The sequence below is a fragment of the Mustela nivalis genome (genome assembly GCF_964662115.1).
Source record: "Mustela nivalis genome assembly, chromosome: 3".
In the NCBI taxonomy this organism is placed as follows: Eukaryota; Metazoa; Chordata; class Mammalia; order Carnivora; family Mustelidae; genus Mustela; species Mustela nivalis.
In genome coordinates, this window is record NC_139022.1 from 17962839 (window position 1) to 17969469 (window position 6631).

Consider the following 6631-nt stretch of genomic DNA (forward strand, 5'->3'; position numbering starts at 1 on the left):
ACATGCGAGTGACTTGATCACTTTATTTATATATTTATATTTGAAGAAGAAGGAACTATTGGATGCAGCAAATCCACGTTGGTTAAAAATTACCAGATATGGGGGCTCCTGGGTGGCTCAGTGGTTTAGGCCTCTGCCTTCGGCTCAGGTCATGATTTCAGGGTCCTGGGATGGAGCCCCACATTGGGATCTCTGCTCAGCGGGGAGCCTCCTTCCCCCCTCTCTCTCTGCCTCCCTCTCTAACTACTTGTAATCTGTCTGTCAAATGGGTAAATAAGATCTTAAAAAAAAGAATTACTAGATGTGAAATACATAGAGGGTATGGGAAGGAAAATGATTTCACCTGATCTGACTAGGAAGTGGTTGAAGCCTGAATTAAAGTGCTACAAAAAGAGTAAAGACCTGGGAAATATATGGGGTAAAAATCCCTAGAAAAACAGCAATAATAACTGGCTGCTCTTCATAGACTAGATCCTGCGATAGGCAAAGAAGAGCTGGTTTTAGCCAGAAGATGATCTCCGTTTGTCTTCATGATCTGGCATTTCCTGCAAGCCAGGCATTGGGCTCAGCACTAGAGCTGCAAATGCTGGGTCCCTCATTGTCCCTCTTCTCTTCTCAGGGGGACAACGGGCATGTCCATGATGCAGTGTGACAGGCTTTACCACAAGGAGATAAAAGACTGCCAAGGGTAGGTGGTAGCTGGGAAAAGCCACTTAGGAACAGATTTTCAGGGGAGGTGATAGACAAGGGCAAAGCGAAGAATGAGGATGAGTGTGTCAAGTTTCAAAGTGCCAGGAGACAGCACAGTGCATTCGGGAAACTACAGCAAGTTCATGACAACCGACAGCTGATCTGGCAGCATCACCTGGGGATGGAGGCTGAGCCCCGGGGTTAACACTGGGGGTGAGAAGGTTTGTATACTATGGCGAGGAGGTGAGGTACTACACTGTGGGGGCACAGGGAGCTACCGGAAAATTTTAAATATCAGAATCGTAACCGTAGTAGAGTATTTAATTGCATCCTAGCTTTCATCAAGGGTAAGATGCACTATAGTTTATGTTCGACTAAGAAAGAGAAATGCTGTCAGTTAAAGTAGGATATGTCATCAAGTGCAAGGTGAGTGCCACCTTAAGAGATATTAAAATGGGGGGAGGGGACAAATCTTAGAACAAGTAAATTGTGGTAGTAGAATAATTAAGAAAGATCCAACACTTGGATCAACTAAAGTAGTGATTATTGCTTACCATGTGCCCCAAACTATATTAAGTCCTAGAACAAGAGACGTGCTCATCTTGATGCCCCGCAGCTGTTAGACCCAAGGTACAGAGGGCAGTAGCCAACGACCAGCAGGCCCCAAGTGCCATGTGCAGACTCTAGGAGCAACTGCCTTTGAAAGAGGAAACGGTTGAGAGTGGGCTTTCTGATGTAGAGAATTACTAGCTGGGAAAGTAGGAAAATTGACACCGAATCGGAATTGATGCCCCTACATGACAGAGTTGGTGAAACTTCCCTTCTCAGAGATCTTGAGGCTCCTCTGAAATGAATTTTTCATTTTGGACAGAACATTCAGGATAAATATGATCTGTTTGAGTTCCTGGTTCTCTCATTAGGACTGTTTCTTAGGCTTCACTGGCACAAGAAAAGGGTTTTGATAATCCAGGTAAATCCTGACAAAAGCAAAGCACGGGATCTATGAAAATCTAACCACTCAGAGGAGAACAACAGATAAAGGGCCAGGCCGACCTGACCCTGCAGGATAGGTAAGGCTGGTCTGGCAACAGGGGTAGAGGGGAAGTGCCCATCACCTGCTAGAAGAGCTAGAGAAGACCCCTTCCGGAGAGACCACCAGGAGAGGAGAGCAGTAGGTGCTGATGATGAAGAATATTTTAACCAGCAGAGAAGGTCAAAATGACAAAGTTCCACGATCAGAGTAAACATATGGGATAAAAAATAAAAAATAAAGAAAAAAGATTTTTTTGAAAGGACTTTTTTTTAAAGGAATTTAAACAAAAGTCCTTTTAAAGAGACAGTTGGCTGTTTAAACAAATAGTACAACTCGCTGAGAGAAACGCCACATTATTTATTGGGGTAGAAAAGACCTGGAATGTAGAAAGACCTATTCTGCAGAGGAAAAAATAGAATCACTAACAGGCCTCATGCCTTGCACAGCCAGTGGCTAGAGTCCCTGCCTCATGAGACCCTGTGTTAGAAGGCCGCTAGAACCATCTCAATGATGTTAGTCTTTCTTGGAAGCCAACAAGTGTATTCCCAATTAAGAGCACGGTAACAATCATTCACGTTATGTTATAATGATTGTCGATATCTTTAAAAGCCTTGTCAAGTTCCTTTTTGAGTAACCCTCACCCCACCCTTAGAGAAATTTATCTGTGGTTCACCTCTTTGAAATACCTCATGGTTGTTCCACATTTACCATAGCCCGAAAAAAAAAAAAAAAGCTTTTTATTAACAAAGTGTTCAGAAGGGGGCGCCACTGTAAACAATGAGAGTTTTCGCTCCAGGGACAATTTTGTTGCAGAAACAGCTGAAAGCAATCAGGTCAGACAGAGCCAAGGGCTGGAGGGATTTTTAAAATGACAAAAACCGAACCAAATCTAACCAAAACAAAAATCAAAACCAATGGCCACGATTTCAAGATTGCTACTAAAGGTATGACATTCTCCTAAGACATGCGAGTGACTTGATCACTTTATTTATATATTTATATTTGAAGAAGAAGGAACTATTGGATGCAGCAAATCCACGTTGGTTAAAAATTACCAGATATGGGGGCTCCTGGGTGGCTCAGTGGTTTAGGCCTCTGCCTTCGGCTCAGGTCATGATTTCAGGGTCCTGGGATGGAGCCCCACATTGGGATCTCTGCTCAGCGGGGAGCCTCCTTCCCCCCTCTCTCTCTGCCTCCCTCTCTAACTACTTGTAATCTGTCTGTCAAATGGGTAAATAAGATCTTAAAAAAAAGAATTACTAGATGTGAAATACATAGAGGGTATGGGAAGGAAAATGATTTCACCTGATCTGACTAGGAAGTGGTTGAAGCCTGAATTAAAGTGCTACAAAAAGAGTAAAGACCTGGGAAATATATGGGGTAAAAATCCCTAGAAAAACAGCAATAATAACTGGCTGCTCTTCATAGACTAGATCCTGCGATAGGCAAAGAAGAGCTGGTTTTAGCCAGAAGATGATCTCCGTTTGTCTTCATGATCTGGCATTTCCTGCAAGCCAGGCATTGGGCTCAGCACTAGAGCTGCAAATGCTGGGTCCCTCATTGTCCCTCTTCTCTTCTCAGGGGGACAACGGGCATGTCCATGATGCAGTGTGACAGGCTTTACCACAAGGAGATAAAAGACTGCCAAGGGTAGGTGGTAGCTGGGAAAAGCCACTTAGGAACAGATTTTCAGGGGAGGTGATAGACAAGGGCAAAGCGAAGAATGAGGATGAGTGTGTCAAGTTTCAAAGTGCCAGGAGTCAGCACAGTGCATTCGGGAAACTACAGCAAGTTCATGACAACCGACAGCTGATCTGGCAGCATCACCTGGGGATGGAGGCTGAGCCCCGGGGTTAACACTGGGGGTGAGAAGGTTTGTATACTATGGCGAGGAGGTGAGGTACTACACTGTGGGGGCACAGGGAGCTACCGGAAAATTTTAAATATCAGAATCGTAACCGTAGTAGAGTATTTAATTGCATCCTAGCTTTCATCAAGGGTAAGATGCACTATAGTTTATGTTCGACTAAGAAAGAGAAATGCTGTCAGTTAAAGTAGGATATGTCATCAAGTGCAAGGTGAGTGCCACCTTAAGAGATATTAAAATGGGGGGAGGGGACAAATCTTAGAACAAGTAAATTGTGGTAGTAGAATAATTAAGAAAGATCCAACACTTGGATCAACTAAAGTAGTGATTATTGCTTACCATGTGCCCCAAACTATATTAAGTCCTAGAACAAGAGACGTGCTCATCTTGATGCCCCGCAGCTGTTAGACCCAAGGTACAGAGGGCAGTAGCCAACGACCAGCAGGCCCCAAGTGCCATGTGCAGACTCTAGGAGCAACTGCCTTTGAAAGAGGAAACGGTTGAGAGTGGGCTTTCTGATGTAGAGAATTACTAGCTGGGAAAGTAGGAAAATTGACACCGAATCGGAATTGATGCCCCTACATGACAGAGTTGGTGAAACTTCCCTTCTCAGAGATCTTGAGGCTCCTCTGAAATGAATTTTTCATTTTGGACAGAACATTCAGGATAAATATGATCTGTTTGAGTTCCTGGTTCTCTCATTAGGACTGTTTCTTAGGCTTCACTGGCACAAGAAAAGGGTTTTGATAATCCAGGTAAATCCTGACAAAAGCAAAGCACGGGATCTATGAAAATCTAACCACTCAGAGGAGAACAACAGATAAAGGGCCAGGCCGACCTGACCCTGCAGGATAGGTAAGGCTGGTCTGGCAACAGGGGTAGAGGGGAAGTGCCCATCACCTGCTAGAAGAGCTAGAGAAGACCCCTTCCGGAGAGACCACCAGGAGAGGAGAGCAGTAGGTGCTGATGATGAAGAATATTTTAAGCAGCAGAGAAGGTCAAAATGACAAAGTTCCACGATCAGAGTAAACATATGGGATAAAAAATAAAAAATAAAGAAAAAAGATTTTTTTGAAAGGACTTTTTTTTAAAGGAATTTAAACAAAAGTCCTTTTAAAAAGACAGTTGGCTGTTTAAACCAATAGTACAACTCACTGAGAGAATCGCCACATTATTTATTGGGGTAGAAAGGACCTGGAATGTAGAAAGACCTATTCTGCAGAGGAAAAAATAGAATCACTAACAGGCCTCATGCCTTGCACAGCCAGTGGCTAGAGTCCCTGCCTCATGAGACCCTGTGTTAGAAGGCCGCTAGAACCATCTCAATGATGTTAGTCTTTCTTGGAAGCCAACAAGTGTATTCCCAATTAAGAGCACGGTAACAATCATTCACGTTATGTTATAATGATTGTCGATATCTTTAAAAGCCTTGTCAAGTTCCTTTTTGAGTAACCCTCACCCCACCCTTAGAGAAATTTATCTGTGGTTCACCTCTTTGAAATACCTCATGGTTGTTCCACATTTACCATAGCCCGAAAAAAAAAAAAAAAGCTTTTTATTAACAAAGTGTTCAGAAGGGGGCGCCACTGTAAACAATGAGAGTTTTCGCTCCAGGGACAATTTTGTTGCAGAAACAGCTGAAAGCAATGAGGTCAGACAGAGCCAAGGGCTGGAGGGATTTTTAAAATGACAAAAACCGAACCAAATCTAACCAAAACAAAAATCAAAACCAATGGCCACGATTTCAAGATTGCTACTAAATGTATGACATTCTCCTAAGACATGCGAGTGACTTGATCACTTTATTTATATATTTATATTTGAAGAAGAAGGAACTATTGGATGCAGCAAATCCACGTTGGTTAAAAATTACCAGATATGGGGGCTCCTGGGTGGCTCAGTGGTTTAGGCCTCTGCCTTCGGCTCAGGTCATGATTTCAGGGTCCTTGGATGGAGCCCCACATTGGGATCTCTGCTCAGCGGGGAGCCTCCTTCCCCCCTCTCTCTCTGCCTCCCTCTCTAACTACTTGTAATCTGTCTGTCAAATGGGTAAATAAGATCTTAAAAAAAAGAATTACTAGATGTGAAATACATAGAGGGTATGGGAAGGAAAATGATTTCACCTGATCTGACTAGGAAGTGGTTGAAGCCTGAATTAAAGTGCTACAAAAAGAGTAAAGACCTGGGAAATATATGGGGTAAAAATCCCTAGAAAAACAGCAATAATAACTGGCTGCTCTTCATAGACTAGATCCTGCGATAGGCAAAGAAGAGCTGGTTTTAGCCAGAAGATGATCTCCGTTTGTCTTCATGATCTGGCATTTCCTGCAAGCCAGGCATTGGGCTCAGCACTAGAGCTGCAAATGCTGGGTCCCTCATTGTCCCTCTTCTCTTCTCAGGGGGACAACGGGCATGTCCATGATGCAGTGTGACAGGCTTTACCACAAGGAGATAAAAGACTGCCAAGGGTAGGTGGTAGCTGGGAAAAGCCACTTAGGAACAGATTTTCAGGGGAGGTGATAGACAAGGGCAAAGCGAAGAATGAGGATGAGTGTGTCAAGTTTCAAAGTGCCAGGAGACAGCACAGTGCATTCGGGAAACTACAGCAAGTTCATGACAACCGACAGCTAATCTGGCAGCATCACCTGGGGATGGAGGCTGAGCCCCGGGGTTAACACTGGGGGTGAGAAGGTTTGTATACTATGGCGAGGAGGTGAGGTACTACACTGTGGGGGCACAGGGAGCTACCGGAAAATTTTAAATATCAGAATCGTAACCGTAGTAGAGTATTTAATTGCATCCTAGCTTTCATCAAGGGTAAGATGCACTATAGTTTATGTTCGACTAAGAAAGAGAAATGCTGTCAGTTAAAGTAGGATATGTCATCAAGTGCAAGGTGAGTGCCACCTTAAGAGATATTAAAATGGGGGGAGGGGACAAATCTTAGAACAAGTAAATTGTGGTAGTAGAATAATTAAGAAAGATCCAACACTTGGATCAACTAAAGTAGTGATTATTGCTTACCATGTGCCCCAAACTAT